Source organism: Acipenser ruthenus, chromosome 2 (genome assembly GCF_902713425.1).
Source record: "Acipenser ruthenus chromosome 2, fAciRut3.2 maternal haplotype, whole genome shotgun sequence".
In the NCBI taxonomy this organism is placed as follows: Eukaryota; Metazoa; Chordata; class Actinopteri; order Acipenseriformes; family Acipenseridae; genus Acipenser; species Acipenser ruthenus.
In genome coordinates, this window is record NC_081190.1 from 72,724,553 (window position 1) to 72,743,994 (window position 19,442).

A 19,442-nucleotide genomic window follows, 5' to 3' on the forward strand; every position below is an offset into this window, starting at 1 on the left:
AATAATAATAATAATAATAAAAGTAGGTGTTTAAATATTGTAGGTGAAATTGGTATGTATATTTGGTAAGTTTTACTCGAGGAGCTGAACCTGAGGGTGGTGTGCGTGTGTGTGACACCATAAAGATAGCAAAGCTATGTTCAAAACTGGAATCAGTTATAACTTGTTTAAAAGGCTAGTATGTGGTAATAGAAATAGTTTAGAGTTTACATGCTGCTATTTGTTATATAATTTATTGTTTTTTTGTCTTTTGTAAATGTTAGGCAATAAGGACTAAAATCTGTAAATTGTTTCATACCTTATTTCCTGTGGTTTAATTTCTGTTCCTGGGTGTGTCAGAGAACCTTTACCCAAGTCCTTCAAAACACAGCTACTGAAGAAAGGAATGATGTACAGTACTTGTGTCATTCAATCCTTGTTAAACTACTGGTCATAGCAGTAAATACCACAAAACACCAGCAAATGCTGTTATGCACAGTTTTATAGGCAAATGCTATGCAATGTCACTTCTATACATGCTGCATCTGCTGTTAGACACAGAAGTGACAGATAATTCCTTTAGGTCAGGCGAGGTCAAAGTTGTCTCTTCCATTCCTGGTCTTTGTTCCAACCCAAATTGTTTAATTGAACCTGCATCCAGACCAGGGCCGGATTAAAGGACATGGGGGCCCTACGTTAACCCATATTTTGGGGGCCCTATGCACATGGCGAATGGTGTTATTGGCATATTGGTTAATCCGGCCCTGCGTTGGGGACAGAGAGAGTGAGCGGAGCAGAGCGAGCCAATTATATATGGAGTGGGGGGAGCGGAGCGGCGTAGTTGCTGGAGTGGAGCGTGGTGCAGACATTTCCAGCCTGCTCTTTCACAGCACTGAGAAGAACTGAGCACGGTTTTGCTCAAAAACGAGTTTGCACCAAAAATGTAAAGAAGAAGGTGACAAATACAGATGCAGTCACTGTAAAGTATTTTCCATCATGCCTTTGCATGGTAACCATTAATTTTCCAGTTTCAAACCAAAATTAGGCACTTTTATGTTTTGCAGACTTGAGAATTGCATTTAAAAAAAAAGCTTTTATATTCAATGATTCGTGTTGCACTTTCTAATTCATTATGGAGGGAAAAATATATATTCTCCCGATTGTGGATCTGCCATATAAAAATGTAAGTCAGTGTGTCCATCTGTCTGCGGTTATTACAAAGCCTATACTGTTTTTTACCGTTCTATATACTGTATGAACTATATAACTTATCTGAACACTTTATGTAGGCTTTTTTCTTTGCTGATCATAGCTGGGCATGAGGCTTGTTAAGCTGTGTATGCTTTTATTGCCTTGTACCATATGACAGAAATCACATGCGAGAGATAATAATTTAATCTCACTGTTGTTAATGATCATTTTAATTAACATTCAAACATCTGTTGGAACATACAACAAAAAACGATGCAATATGGATCACAGACATAAAAAAGCTTCTGTCCCAGACAGTAAAGTACAAATGCATTAGCAAGTTCATAATATAACTTAATGTTATATGGGTATGCCAAAGTGGCTAACAGTGTGCAGGTGCAAGTGATCAATGAACAGACAGACAATTATAATCCAGGTGCATAGTAGTTTAATGCGTTTGTATGTCCAGTGCCTGTCGGCAGAACAAACAGTAAACAATAATGATGGTAAGTAATACAGTGGTGTGTATTACGGACTGTAATCCCCGGGTTTGTCCCGAAATAATAGTCCTGTTTATTGTACACCCACACGAAACACAAAGCACATACACAAGTCGATAGTGCGTGAATTAGTGCTCGTGGTGACAATACAGTTATTTGTGATACAAGTATTGTGCTGTTCCGGGTTTGCGCTGGACTCTGGCAACAGCTCCAGAATGTGTTAGCTGTCTAATAATAACAAGTAATACTTAGACAAAACAAACAAACACTCATGATACGGATATTATATATATTGTGTGACCATGAGCAAGTCACTTAACCTCCTTGTGCTCCGTCTTTCGGGCGAGACGTAGTTGTAAGTGACTCTGCAGCTGATGCATAGTTCACACACCCTAGTCTCTGTAAGTCGCCTTAGATAAAGGCGCCTGCTAAATAAACAAACAAATTATATATATATATATAATTTGCATGCCCCGGTAGCTAAATGCTTAGTTACGGCTCTGGGCAAAAGCAAAGCCCATGGCCAGTATACAATATTTTTCTGTATGCATTCTTTTCTGTTGAGCACTACTGACACCGTTGAAACGGTGAGTCTTAGGTCGCCTGCGGATACATTAGTCCAATCAATGCGTCTGAACCTGGGGTGTAATCCCAAGGATAACTGCTCACTGTTAACAGGTTTGAAGACGTTAATTCACGTTTTAAATAATGCAGTGTCCCCTTCAGACTTGTTAAAGGAGAGTTTCAGAAATAACATTCAAAACTATGGGCGAGTAAATACCATCCTAACTTCTAACATCAAAAGAAAAAAAAGAAAATAAATAACATTTTATGCCCCGGTAGCTGCGATATGGAGTCTTGCATGCCCCTGTAGTTGTGATATGGAGTCTTTCCATCCACCTCCGTTTGCTTCAACAGGAGGCGCATGCAATTTATATATATATATATATATATATATATATATATATATATATATATATATATATATATATATATATGTATATTTGCATGCCCCGGTAGCTAAATGCTTAGTTACGGCTCTGGGCAAATCAAAGCCCATGGCCAGTATACAATATTTTTCTGTATGCATTCTTTTCTGTTGAGCACTACTGACACCGTTGAAAATACCATCCTAACTACTAACATCCAAAAATAAAAAAGAAAAAAAGAAAAAAAATAACATTTTATGCCCCTGTAGCTGCGATGTGGAGTCTTGCATGCCCCTGTAGCTGCGATATGGAGTCTTTCCATCCACCTCCGTTTGCTTCAACCGGAGGCGCATGCAATTTATATATATATATATATATATATATATATATATATATATATATATATATATATATATTTGCATGCCCCGGTAGCTAAATGCTTAGTTACGGCTCTGGGAAAAACCAAAGCCCATGGCCAGTATACAATATTTTTCTGTATGCATTATTTTCTGTTGAGCACTACTGACACCGTTGAAACGGTGAGTTTTAGGTCGCCTGCGGATACATTAGTCCAATCAATGCGTCTGAACCTGGGGTGTAATCCCAAGGTAACTGCTCACTGTTAACAGGTTTGAAGACGTTAATTCACGTTTTAAATAATACAGTGTCCCCTTCAGACTTGTTAAAGGAGAGTTTCAGAAATAACATTCAAAACTATGCGCGAGTAAATACCATCCTAACTCCTAACATCCAAAAAAAAAAAAAAAAAAAAAAAGGAAAAAAAATAACATTTTATGCCCCGGTAGCTGCGATATGGAGTCTTGCATGCCCCTGTAGTTGTGATATGGAATCTTTCCATCCACCTCCGTTTGCTTCAACCGGAGGCGCATGCAATTTATATATATATATATATATATATATATATATATATATATATATATATATATATATATATATATATATATATATTTGCATGCCCCGGTAGCTAAATGCTTAGTTACGGCTCTGGCAAAACCAAAGCCCATGGCCAGTATACAATATTTTTTCTGTATGCATTCTTTTCTGTTGAGGACTACTGACACCGTTGAAACGGTGAGTCTTAGGTCGCCTGCGGATACATTAGTCCAATCAATGCGTCTGAACCTGGGGTGTAATCCCAAGGATAACTGCTCACTGTTAACAGGTTTGAAGACGTTAATTCACGTTTTAAATAATACAGTGTCCCCTTCAGACTTGTTAAAGGAGAGTTTCAGAAATAACATTCAAAACTATGGGCGAGTAAATACCATCCTAACTCCTAACATCCAAAAAAAAAAAAAAGAAAATAAATAACATTTTATGCCCCGGTAGCTGCGATATGGAGTCTTGCATGCCCCTGTAGTGGTGATATGGAGTCTTTCCATCCACCTCCGTTTGCTTCAACCGGAGGCGCATGCAATTTATATATATATATATATATATATATATATATATATATATATATATATATATATATATATATATATATATATATATATATATATATATTTGCATGCCCCGGTAGCTAAATGCTTAGTTACGGCTCTGGGCAAAACCAAAGCCCATGGCCAGTATACAATATTTTTCTGTATGCATTATTTTCTGTTGAGCACTACTGACACCGTTGAAACGGTGAGTCTTAGGTCGCCTGCGGATACATTAGTCCAATTAATGCGTCTGAACCTGGGGTGTAATCCCAAGGTAACTGCTCACTGTTAACAGGTTTGAAGACGTTAATTCACGTTTTAAATAATACAGTGTCCCCTTCAGACTTGTTAAAGGAGAGTTTCAGAAATAACATTCAAAACTATGCGCGAGTAAATACCATCCTAACTCCTAACATCCAAAAAAAAAAGAAAAAAAAGAAAATAAATAACATTTTATGCCCCGGTAGCTGCGATATGGAGTCTTGCATGCCCCTGTAGTTGTGATATGGAGTCTTTCCATCCACCTCCGTTTGCTTCAACCGGAGGCGCATGCAATTTTTATATATATATATATATATATATATATATATATATATATATATATATATATATATATATATTTGCATGCCCCGGTAGCTAAATGCTTAGTTACGGCTCTGGGCAAATCAAAGCCCATGGCCAGTATACAATATTTTTCTGTATGCATTCTTTTCTGTTGAGCACTACTGACACCGTTGAAAATACCATCCTAACTACTAACATCCAAAAATAAAAAAATAAAAAAGAAAAAAAATAACATTTTATGCCCCTGTAGCTGCGATGTGGAGTATTGCATGCCCCTGTAGCTGCGATATGGAGTCTTTCCATCCACCTCCGTTTGCTTCAACCGGAGGCGCATGCAATTTATATATATATATATATATATATATATATATATATATATATATATATATATATATATATATATATATATATATATTGCATGGCCCGGTAGCTAAATGCTTAGCTACGGCTCTGGGCAAAACCAAAGCCCATGGCCAGTATACAATATTTTTCTGTTTGCATTCTTTTCTGTTGAGCACTACTGACACCGTTGAAACGGTGAGTTTTAGGTCGCCTGCGGATACATTAGTCCAATCAATGCGTCTGAACCTGGGGTGTAATCCCAAGGTAACTGCTCACTGTTAACAGGTTTGAAGACGTTAATTCACGTTTTAAATAATACAGTGTCCCCTTCAGACTTGTTAAAGGAGAGTTTCAGAAATAACATTCAAAACTATGCGCGAGTAAATACCATCCTAACTCCTAACATCCAAAAAAAAAAAAAAAAAAAAAAAGGAAAAAAAATAACATTTTATGCCCCGGTAGCTGCGATATGGAGTCTTGCATGCCCCTGTAGTTGTGATATGGAATCTTTCCATCCACCTCCGTTTGCTTCAACCGGAGGCGCATGCAATTTATATATATATATATATATATATATATATATATATATATATATATATATATATATATATTTGCATGCCCCGGTAGCTAAATGCTTAGTTACGGCTCTGGCAAAACCAAAGCCCATGGCCAGTATACAATATTTTTTCTGTATGCATTCTTTTCTGTTGAGGACTACTGACACCGTTGAAACGGTGAGTCTTAGGTCGCCTGCGGATACATTAGTCCAATCAATGCGTCTGAACCTGGGGTGTAATCCCAAGGATAACTGCTCACTGTTAACAGGTTTGAAGACGTTAATTCACGTTTTAAATAATACAGTGTCCCCTTCAGACTTGTTAAAGGAGAGTTTCAGAAATAACATTCAAAACTATGGGCGAGTAAATACCATCCTAACTCCTAACATCCAAAAAAAAAAAAAAGAAAATAAATAACATTTTATGCCCCGGTAGCTGCGATATGGAGTCTTGCATGCCCCTGTAGTGGTGATATGGAGTCTTTCCATCCACCTCCGTTTGCTTCAACCGGAGGCGCATGCAATTTATATATATATATATATATATATATATATATATATATATATATATATATATATATATATATATATATTTGCATGCCCCGGTAGCTAAATGCTTAGTTACGGCTCTGGGCAAAACCAAAGCCCATGGCCAGTATACAATATTTTTCTGTATGCATTATTTTCTGTTGAGCACTACTGACACCGTTGAAACGGTGAGTCTTAGGTCGCCTGCGGATACATTAGTCCAATTAATGCGTCTGAACCTGGGGTGTAATCCCAAGGTAACTGCTCACTGTTAACAGGTTTGAAGACGTTAATTCACGTTTTAAATAATACAGTGTCCCCTTCAGACTTGTTAAAGGAGAGTTTCAGAAATAACATTCAAAACTATGCGCGAGTAAATACCATCCTAACTCCTAACATCCAAAAAAAAAAGAAAAAAAAGAAAATAAATAACATTTTATGCCCCGGTAGCTGCGATATGGAGTCTTGCATGCCCCTGTAGTTGTGATATGGAGTCTTTCCATCCACCTCCGTTTGCTTCAACCGGAGGCGCATGCAATTTTTATATATATATAAAAATTGCATATATATATATATATGCGGATATATATATATATATATATATATATATATATATATATATTTGCATGCCCCGGTAGCTAAATGCTTAGTTACGGCTCTGGGCAAATCAAAGCCCATGGCCAGTATACAATATTTTTCTGTATGCATTCTTTTCTGTTGAGCACTACTGACACCGTTGAAAATACCATCCTAACTACTAACATCCAAAAATAAAAAAATAAAAAAGAAAAAAAATAACATTTTATGCCCCTGTAGCTGCGATGTGGAGTATTGCATGCCCCTGTAGCTGCGATATGGAGTCTTTCCATCCACCTCCGTTTGCTTCAACCGGAGGCGCATGCAATTTATATATATATATATATATATATATATATATATATATATATATATATATATATATATATATATATATATATATATTTGCATGGCCCGGTAGCTAAATGCTTAGCTACGGCTCTGGGCAAAACCAAAGCCCATGGCCAGTATACAATATTTTTCTGTTTGCATTCTTTTCTGTTGAGCACTACTGACACCGTTGAAACGGTGAGTTTTAGGTCGCCTGCGGATACATTAGTCCAATCAATGCGTCTGAACCTGGGGTGTAATCCCAAGGTAACTGCTCACTGTTAACAGGTTTGAAGACGTTAATTCACGTTTTAAATAATACAGTGTCCCCTTCAGACTTGTTAAAGGAGAGTTTCAGAAATAACATTCAAAACTATGCGCGAGTAAATACTATCCTAACTCCTAACATCCAAAAAAAAAAAGGAAAAAAAGAACATTGCCCGGTAGCTGCGATATGGAGTCTTGCATGCCCCTGTAGTTGTGATATGGAGTCTTTCCATCCACCTCCGTTTGCTTCAACCGGAGGCGCATGCAATTTATATATATATATATATATATATATATATATATATATATATATATATATATATATATATATATATATATTTGCATGCCCCGGTAGCTAAATGCTTAGTTACGGCTCTGGGCAAATCAAAGCCCATGGCCAGTATACAATATTTTTCTGTATGCATTCTTTTCTGTTGAGCACTACTGACACCGTTGAAAATACCATCCTAACTACTAACATCCAAAAATAAAAAAGAAAAAAAGAAAAAAAATAACATTTTATGCCCCTGTAGCTGCGATGTGGAGTCTTGCATGCCCCTGTAGCTGCGATATGGAGTCTTTCCATCCACCTCCGTTTGCTTCAACCGGAGGCGCATACAATTTATATATATATATTTGCATGCCCCGGTAGCTAAATGCTTAGTTACGGCTCTGGGCAAAACCAAAGCCCATGGCCAGTATACAATATTTTTCTGTATGCATTCTTTTCTGTTGAGGACTACTGAAACCGTTGAAACGGTGAGTCTTACGTCGCCTGCGGATACATTAGTCCAATCAATGCGTCTGAACCTGGGGTGTAATCCCAAGGTAACTGCTCACTGTTAACAGGTTTGAAGACGTTAATTCACGTTTTAAATAATACAGTGTCCCCTTCAGACTTGTTAAAGGAGAGTTTCAGAAATAACATTCAAAACTATGCGCGAGTAAATACCATCCTAACTCCTAACATCCAAAAAAAAAAAGAAAATAAATAACATTTTATGCGCCGGTAGCTGCGATATGGAGTCTTGCATGCCCCTGTAGTGGTGATATGGAGTCTTTCCATCCACCTCCGTTTGCTTCAACCGGAGGCGCATGCAATTTATATATATATATATATATATATATATATATATATATATATATATATATATATATATATATATATATATATATTTGCATGCCCCGGTAGCTAAATGCTTAGTTACGGCTCTGGGCAAAACCAAAGCCCATGGCCAGTATACAATATTTTTCTGTATGCATTCTTTTCTGTTGAGCACTACTGACACCGTTGAAACGGTGCGTCTTAGGTCGCCTGCGGATACATTAGTCCAATCAATGCGTCTGAATCTGGGGTGTAATCCCAAGGTAACTGCTCACTGTTAACAGGTCTGAAGACGTTAATTCACGTTTTAAATAATACAGTGTCCCCTTCAGACTTGTTAAGGAGAGTTTCAGAAATAACATTCAAAACTATGCGCGAGTAAATACCATCCTAACTCCTAACATCCAAAAAAAAAAAAAAAAAAAAAAAAACATTTTATGCCCCGGTAGCTGCGATATGGAGTCTTGCATGCCCCTGTAGTTGTGATATGGAGTCTTTCCATCCACCTCCGTTTGCTTCAACCGGAGGCGCATGCAATTTATATATATATATATATATATATATATATATATATATATATATATATATATATATATATATATATATTTGCATGCCCCGGTAGCTAAATGCTTAGTTACGGCTCTGGGCAAAACCAAAGCCCATGGCCAGTATACAATATTTTTCTGTATGCATTCTTTTCTGTTGAGGACTACTGACAGCGTTGAAACGGTGAGTCTTAGGTCGCCTGCGGATACATTAGTCCAATCAATGCGTCTGAACCTGGGGTGTAATCCCAAGGTAACTGCTCACTGTTAACAGGTTTGAAGACGTTAATTCACGTTTTAAATAATACAGTGTCCCCTTCAGACTTGTTAAAGGAGAGTTTCAGAAATAACATTCAAAACTATGCGCGAGTAAATACCATCCTAACTCCTAACATCCAAAAAAAAAAAAAAAAAAGGAAAAAAAATAACATTTTATGCCCCGGTAGCTGCGATATGGAGTCTGTCTTGCATGCCCCTGTAGTTGTGATATGTAGTCTTTCCATCCACCTCCGTTTGCTTCAACCGGAGGCGCATGCAATTTATATATATATATATATATATATATATATATATATATATATATATATATATATATATATTTGCATGCCCCGGTAGCTAAATGCTTAGTTACGGCTCTGGCAAAACCAAAGCCCATGGCCAGTATACAATATTTTTCTGTATGCATTCTTTTCTGTTGAGCACTACTGACACAGTTGAAACGGTGAGTCTTAGGTCGCCTGCGGATACATTAGTCCAATCAATGCGTCTGAACCTGGGGTGTAATCCCAAGGTAACTGCTCACTGTTAACAGGTTTGAAGACGTTAATTCACGTTTTAAATAATACAGTGTCCCCTTCAGACTTGTTAAAGGAGAGTTTCAGAAATAATATTCAAAACTATGCGCGAGTAAATACCATCCTAACTCCTAACATCCAAAAAAAAAAAAAAGAAAAAAAAGAAAATAAATAACATTTTATGCCCCGGTAGCTGCGATATGGAGTCTTGCATGCCCCTGTAGTTGTGATATGGAGTCTTTCCATTCACCTCCGTTTGCTTCAACCGGAGGCGCATGCAATATATATATATATTAATGGTGAGGCAATACCAACAGTGTCTGAGAAGCCAGTGAAGAGTCTTGGGAGATGGTACGACGGGGATCTAAAGGACACAGTTCGTGTGGGAGAAGTCAGACAACAAGCAGTTGAAGGGTTGAAGAGCATAGACAGCTGCGCTCTACCAGGTAAACTAAAACTCTGGCGCTTTCAGTTTGGTCTACTGCCGAGGTTGCTGTGGCCACTGACTGTGTACGAGGTTTCTTTGACAACAGTAGAGATGCTGGAAGCTTTAATCAGTTCATACATCAGGAAATGGTTGGGAGTTCCACGCTGCCTCAGCAGAGTGGGACTTTATGGTAAAGGAATACTGCAGCTACCAGTCTCTGCTCTAACCGAGGAGTTTAAGTGCGCCAAGGTCAGACTGGAAATGACATTAGTAGAGTCACGCGATAAATGCGTAAGGGAGGCAGCACCTGTGTTGAAAACTGGAAGAAAGTGGGCGGCAAAGAAAGCTGTGGAAGATGCAAAGGCTGCCCTTCGAATTGGTGATATCATGGGGCAAGTTCAGCATGGAAGAGGGGGTCTTGGTTTCAGTTCAACTCCTCCTACATGGCACAAGGCGGCCCCAGCTCAAAGAAGGAAGCTGGTAGTCAACGAGGTGCAAAAGCAGGAGGAGAGGATGAGGTGTATAAAGGCCATTTCCCAGGCCAAACAGGGAGAATGGATGAGATGGGAGAGTGTGGAACAACGCAAGATTGGCTGGCAAGACCTATGGTCAATGGAACAGAGCAGGATCAGTTTCCTCATCAGGTCAACATATGATGTTCTCCCATCACCACAGAACCTAAACCTCTGGGTAGGAGAGGATCCCTCATGTCCTTTGTGTTCATCACCTGCAACATTAAGGCACATTTTGACAGGATGTAAGGTGGCTCTTAGCCAAGGACGGTTTACTTGGCGCCATGACCAGGTGCTGCGATGTTTGGCCTTAGCATTGGAAGACAAGCGTAACATGACCAATAAGTTGCCACCTGTTCCATCAAAACATTACATACAAAAGACAACATTCCTCCGCCCAGGAGAGCAACCACCAAGAAAAGGTGTTAAAACCAATCCTCGCCCAGGACAACTGGAAGCTGCTAGAGACTGGAATATGCTGGCAGATGTTGGTCAACGGCTTATTTTTCCACCTGAGATTGCCACCACTAACCTTCGACCAGATATTGTCTTGTGGTCTGGATCAGCACGCCTTGTTCACCTGGTAGAGTTAACAGTGCCATGGGAGGACGCTGTAGATGAGGCGTATGAGAGGAAGAAACTGCGGTATGCTCAACTAGCCACTGAAGCGGAACAGCGAGGATGGAGAGTTCGGGTTTACCCAGTGGAAGTGGGTTGTCGAGGATTTGTGGCACACTCTACAACCCGGTTTCTCAGAGACGTCGGATTCAGTGGCCAAGAGTTGCGTCGCACAGTGAAGAACTTATCTGAAGCAGCAGAGAGGAGCAGCAACTGGCTGTGGTTGAGACGGAAAGATTCTGGCTGGGGACAGGTAAGTAAGCTGGGCTGAGTTGAGTGGGGGACGGAGGGGGGTGATGCTGGGACGCCAGAATCACCGTCGAGCCCTCTTGAGGTGTCGTGGGCTAGTCGACGAAACACTGAGGATGGAAGGTGCCCACTTGAAAACCCCAGAGATGTACCCTACTTAGCTCAATCCAGACGGTTGTCATGCTGATGCACTGGGGAGGCCGCACTTTGGTTGATCCCCGGAGCCAGCATCGCAGCCGTTGTTTGTGCTGATGCGCCAGGGAGGCAAAATAAGCTGATCCCTGGAGCCAGCATTACACTTCAGCCATTAACACCAGACAGAAGGATATCTACATCATCATATGGAAGGAAACGTAAATGGATGGAGACGCATATGGATCACATTAGTTTACTGTAAAGCTACGTCTTAGTTGGTGCTTATCTTGGCGAGAGCCGAGTTCAAATCAGCATGAAGTTTTAACATCTACTCTCGTGTAATGGAAATCATCTTTTTATATATATATATATATATATATATATATATATATATATATATATATATATATATATATATATATATTTGCATGCCCCGGTAGCTAAATGCTTAGTTACGGCTCTGGGCAAAACCAAAGCCCATGACCAGTATACAATATTTTTTCTGTATGCATTCTTTTCTGTTGAGGACTACTGACACCGTTGAAACGGTGAGTCTTAGGTCGCCTGCGGATACATTAGTCCAATCAATGCGTCTGAACCTGGGGTGTAATCCCAAGGTAACTGCTCACTGTTAACAGATTTGAAGACGTTAATTCACGTTTTAAATAATACAGTGTCCCCTTCAGACTTGTTAAAGGAGAGTTTCAGAAATAACATTCAAAACTATGTGCGAGTAAATACCATCCTAACTCCTAACATCCAAAAAAAACAAAAAGAAAATAAATAACATTTTATGCCCCGGTAGCTGCGATATGGAGTCTTGCATGCCCCTGTAGTTGTGATATGGAGTCTTTCCATCCACCTCCGTTTGCTTCAACCGGAGGCGCATGCAATTTATATATATATATATATATATATATATATATATATATATATATATATATATATATATATATATTGCATACCCCGGTAGCTAAATGCTTAGTTACGGCTCTGGGCAAAACCAAAGCCCATGGCCAGTATACAATATTTTTTCTGTATGCATTCTTTTCTGTTGAGGACTACTGACACCGTTGAAACGGTGAGTCTTACGTCGCCTGCGGATACATTAGTCCAATCAATGCGTCTGAACCTGGGGTGTAATCCCAAGGTAACTGCTCACTGTTAACAGGTTTGAAGACGTTAATTCACGTTTTAAATAATACAGTGTCCCCTTCAGACTTGTTAAAGGAGAGTTTCAGAAATAACATTCAAAACTATGCGCGAGTAAATACCATCCTAACTCCTAACATCCAAAAAAAAAAGAAAAAAAAAAACATTTTATGCCCCGGTAGCTGCGATATGGAGTCTTGCATGCCCCTGTAGTTGTGATATGGAGTCTTTCCATCCACCTCCGTTTGCTTCAACCGGAGGCGCATGCAATTTTTATATATATATATATATATATATATATATATATATATATATATATATATATATATATATATTTGCATGCCCCGGTAGCTAAATGCTTAGTTACGGCTCTGGGCAAAACCAAAGCCCATGGCCAGTATACAATATTTTTTCTGTATGCATTCTTTTCTGTTGAGGACTACTGACACCGTTGAAACGGTGAGTCTTAGGTCGCCTGCGGATACATATATATATATATATTTGCATGCCCCGGTAGCTAAATGCTTAGTTACGGCTCTGGGCAAAACCAAAGCCCATGGCCAGTATACAATATTTTTCTGTATGCATTCTGTATGCAAACATTTTATGCCCCTGCAGCTGCGATGTGGAGTCTTGCATGCCCCTGTAGCTTCGATATGGAGTCTTTCCATCCACCTCCGTTTGCTTCAACCGGAGGCGCATGCAATTTATATATATATATATATATATATATATATATATATATATATATATATATATTTGCATGCCCCGGTAGCTAAATCCTTAGTTACGGCTCTGGGCAAAACCAAAGCCAATGGCCAGTATACAATATTTTTTCTGTATGCATTCTTTTCTGTTGAGGACTACTGACACCGTTGAAACGGTGAGTCTTAGGTCGCCTGCGGATACATTAGTCCAATCAATGCGTCTGAACCTGGGGTGTAATCCCAAGGTAACTGCTCACTGTTAACAGGTTTGAAGACGTTAATTCACGTTTTAAATAATACAGTGTCCCCTTCAGACTTGTTAAAGGAGAGTTTCAGAAATAACATTCAAAACTATGCGCCAGTAAATACCATGCTAACTCCTAACATCCAGAAAAAAAAGAAAATAAATAATATTTTATGCGCCGGTAGCTGCGATATGGAGTCTTGCATGCCCCTGTATTTGTGATATGGAGTCTTTCCATCCACCTCCGTTTGCTTCAACCGGAGGCGCATGCAATTTATATATATATATATATATATATATATATATATATATATATATATATATATATATATATATATATATATATATCTGCATGCCCCGGTAGATAAATGCTTAGTTACGGCTCTGGGCAAATCAAAGCCCATGGCCAGTATACAATATTTTTTCTGTATGCATTCTTTTCTGTTGAGCACTACTGACACCGTTGAAAATACCATCCTAACTCCTAACATACAAAAAAAAAAAAAAAAAAAGGAAAAAAAAATAACATTTTATGCCCCGGTAGCTGCGATATGGAGTCTTGCATGCCCCTATAGTTGTGATATGGAGTCTTTCCATTCACCTCCGTTTGCTTCAACCGGAGGCGCATGCAATTTATGTATATATATATATATATATATATATATATATATATATATATATATATATATATATATATATATATATATATATTGCATGCCCCGGTAGCTAAATGCTTAGTTACGGCTCTGGGCAAAACCAAAGCCCATGGCCAGTATACAATATTTTTTCTGTATGCATTCTTTTCTGTTGAGGACTACTGACACCGTTGAAACGGTGAGTTTTAGGTCGCCTGCGGATACATTAGTCCAATCAATGCGTCTGAACCTGGGGTGTAATCCCAAGGTAACTGCTCACTGTTAACAGGTATGAAGACGTTAATTCACGTTTTAAGTAATACAGTGTCCCCTTCAGACATGTTAAAGGAGAGATTGGGAAATAACATTCAAAACTATGCGCGAGTAAATACCATCCTAACTACTAACATTCAAAAAGAAAAAAGAAAAAAAGAAAAAAAAATAACATTTTATGCCCCGGTAGCTGCGATATGGAGTCTTGCATGCCCCTGTAGTTGTGATCTGGAGTCTTTCCATCCACCTCCGTTGGCTTCTACCGGAGGCGCATGCAATTTTTATATATATATATATATATATATATATATATATATATATATATATATATATATATATATATATAACCTGGGGTGTAATCCCAAGGTAACTGCTCACTGTTAACAGGTCAGAAGACGTTAATTCACTTTTTAAGTAATACAGTGTCCCCTTCAGACTTGTTAAAGGAGAGATTCAGAAATAACATTCAAAACTATGCGCGAGTAAATACCATCCTAACTACTAACATCCAAAAATGAAAAAGAAAAAAAGAAAAAAAAAATAACATTTTCTGCCCCTGTAGCTGCGATGTGGAGTCTTGCATGCCCCTGTAGCTGCGATATGGAGTCTTTCAATCCACCTCCGTTTGCTTCAACCGGAGGCGCATGCAATTTATATATATATATATATATATATATATATATATATATATATATATATATATATATATATATATATATATATATATATATATATATATATATATTTGCATGCCCCGGTAGCTAAATGCTTAGTTACGTCTCTGGGCAAAACCAAAGCCCATGGCCAGTATACAATATTTTTCTGTATGTATTCTTTTCTGTTGAGCACTACTGACACCGTTAAAACGGTGAGTCTTAGGTCGCCTGCGGATACATTAGTCCAATCAATGCGTCTGAACCTGGGGTGTAATCCCAAGGTAACTGCTCACTGTTAACAGGTTTGAAGACGTTAATTCACTTTTTAAGTAATACAGTGTCCCCTTCAGACTTGTTAAAGGAGAGATTCAGAAATAACATTCAAAACTATGCGCGAGTAAATACCATCCTAACTACTAACATCCAAAAATGAAAAAGAAAAAAAAATAACATTTTCTGCCCCTGTAGCTGCGATGTGGAGTCTTGCATGCCCCTGTAGCTGCGATATGGAGTCTTTCAATCCACCTCCGTTTGCTTCAACCGGAGGCGCATGCAATTTATATATATATATATATATATATATATATATATATATATATATATATATATATATTTGCATGCCCCGGTAGCTAAATGCTTAGTTACGGCTCTAGCCAAAACCAAAGCTCATGACCAGTATACAATATTTTTCTGTATGCATTCTTTTCTGTTGAGCACTACTGACACCGTTGAAACGTTGTGTCTTAGGTTGCCTGCGGATACATTAGTCCAATCAATGCGTCTGAACCTGGGGTGTAATCCCAAGGTAACTGCTCACTGTTAACAGGTTTGAAGACGGTAATTCACGTTTTAAGTAATACAGTGTCCCCTTCAGACATGTTAAAGGAGAGATTCGGAAATAACATTCAAAACTATGCGCGAGTAAATACCATCCTAAATCCTAACATCCAAAAAAAAAAAAAAAAGAAAAAAATAACAATATATATATATATATATATATATATATATATATATATATATATATATATATATATATATATATATATATATATATGCTTGCCCCGGTATGTGAACCTTGTTTTAACTGCTTGAAATATTGCTATCTGTTAATATGTGAATGGAATTGTTTTATTATATCAGTGCCGTTTGAAACTAGGTGTTGGTATTGGAAGTTTACAATAAACAAACGCTTGCTAAAATGTATCTGATTTTCTTGGTGACCTTGTTCCTACATTTTTAGATCTGTTATCTGAATAAAAAGAACCTAAAGGATATTCTGTAATTTGTTCGGTGCCTTATCGCACTGAACTGGCGTAGTCAGGCTACATTAGTACTTTCACATTCAACACTTGCTATATCCTGTGATATTTTGGAGGTCAAGTAAAAACTGCAGTTCCAACCACATAACAATTACATAAAAATTGTTTAAAACAAAGGGTAAACTTGTACTTTTTGTCATAAGAAAACAGCAGTACTATAAAAAAAAATCATAGTAACACAATTTGACAACCATTCATTTTTCACAGGGAAGTCTTTGTCAATGTTTTCTGTCTTTCCCGTAGGTACTTGTTAGATCCATAGGAACATTCTAAACTGAAGATCAAATGCTTCTTAGACTGAAAGTTGTAAGTTTCATAAATTACTGAACCTTTCTAGTAGGATAATGGCAACACATAGGATATTTTATCTAAATATTATTATTATTATTATTATTATTATTATTATTATTATTATTATTATTATTATTATTATTATTACCATTTACCATTGTTACCATTTAACTTTATATTACACAGGCTGTGTAATATACACAGGCTGGCATTTTATGGTGAAAAAATGTCTAATCCAGCAGGTTTATAATTATTAGGGTGGCTCTGCCACTGTTCACATAGTTTTATGTAAATTAAATGGTGGGACTGTCTCCAATTTATAATGTTTTAAATATTAAATGGGATGTAATAAATACATGTTTTTGGAGAACTGAAGGAATTAACCTTGCATTCTGTTTATTGTTTATTACCATAGTCTTGGTTGGACAAATATTGGGGATGAAGAACTCATTGAATTACTTGAGCCCCTAAGGAAGAACCAAACATGTAAGCAGATGTGGTAAGTTAAAATTTTAAAAAGACCATCTTGAGTAATATTTACAGCAGATACAATGGTATTCTCAACATATTTTAAGCAAAATGTACTGACTGAGAAGTGGCTTGGTGACAGAAAGTGGTAAATTAAAACAAACTGCTCAAAGCCTACAACTTAACTCCAATATCAACCTGATAAAGACATATTACTATGACTATAGCCTTGCAAATACTATACCTAGCAGCAAAAAGTGTAATCTCCCACATTACCAGGGACTGTTTTCTGGAAATGGAAGCAGACCAATTAAGGATTTTAACCAGCACACAATTCCATAGAATAGACATATCTGGAAGGGATAGACCAAGTGGTAGCCTAGATATATACGTGTGTTTTGAAAAGGAAGATTGTGTTTTTTTTTCTATATTTTATTGAACCTCAAACTAAAACTGTAAATTTGAATTGTAACTGTAGATACATGTTCCCTGTTGGTTGGAGAGTGTGTTTTACTGCTATTTAAAAAACGATATAATAGAGACTTTTTTTAATGATCTTAGGAATATATTAGGCATGTCATTTGAACTATAGTAAATTAAATCAATCTAAAATATGTACATTTCTAATTTTCTCTTTTTAGGGAGCCCAGGAGTGGATACGAGATAGATATAGATAGATAGAGTGCATGTTTTACTATCTTGTGGCTACAAGATAGTAAGTCATGCATCTTGTTTGTCCTTCTATTTGGGAATAGACTATTAATTCCTTCCTTGCTTGTAAACAGTGTATCAGCCAATTGTGTTAGTTTCGCAAATGTGCCTTTTTATATGTCAATTTAGAACTATTTTATCAGTAGAATACTTTAATATTTTTTTCTATCTTTTAACAGGATTGAAGGAAATAGCATCAGTTATAAAAGCCTTTTTAAATGTATTGAACTTTGTTCAAATAATACCTCTTTGAAAAAAAGTGTAAGTACTGTGTAAATATTTTATTTGTACAGTTTTGAAACACAGTAGATTTTTATTCTGCTGGCTGTTATTTCTGGATTAAATGGGAAACTTAATATTAATTATAGTATTTAATTCTTAAAACAGAGTCCCAATACCATCTCAACAAAGAGTGAGCCTGCAGTTAAAGTTAAAATAAAATCTGTACAAGTAAATGCTATAGAGAAAAGGGTTGTTAGGCTGTTTTATGTTAAGAGGACAAATAAATATTTTTAGAGTCTTGTTTATTTAACACCTTTTAATTTACAGTATATCATTTTAGGTTTTGTAAACAGCCTATGTGTGAGATTCAAGGATGCCACACAATGTATTGTGCGATGTGTTTTTTTTTTTTTTTAATTTGTGGCAAAAACATGTTTTGCCCTTGTTAGCGATCGCAAGTCATAACAGCAATGCACTGCTATATTTAGCAAATTAAACCTTTATTTTGACCTCACTGGAATAAGGTTGTCTGTACTGGAGTCTACATTTGACCCTGAGGTTAAGGGCCACACACATGCAAGTAGTTTCAGAGTTGAATCCTCTCTGAGGCCAAAGATCATTTCATGGACACCTAATCTTTGGCAACAGGCCTGGCCCTTTTAAGTATAGATGATTTGTAATTATTGCATTAACCATGCTATGATGTATAATCCGCTTGTGGTCCGTTTTGCCCTCCCAAAAATGTTCATGTAAGAACACATATCATGGGGCTATAAGTAGATAAAAGAATGAATATTGAGGGTATATTGTATTGTTTTTAATATATATTGGGATTGTATAGTGCTATTTGGAATATTGTAAATGAAGAAGCAGAAAAGCTGAAGAGGGACGCCCCTGAGAATTTCTTCATCATCAGCTTCAGTGATGACAGTCTGTGGCAGGGATGGGGCAAGAGGATCCTGCAGAGGTGTGAAGAGAGCAATGATGAGAAGCTTGTCAATATTCTAGTCAAACTATACAACCCTGGTTATAACTTCAGCATTGGTTGGGTGCAGCAGTGACACACAACACTAGGGCAGCTGATAAGAACCAGGAGAAAGCATTGGAATTATGAGGATATAAAAAAGAAACTGGAAAAGCTTGAAAAAAAATTGAATTTCTGATCTTTACTT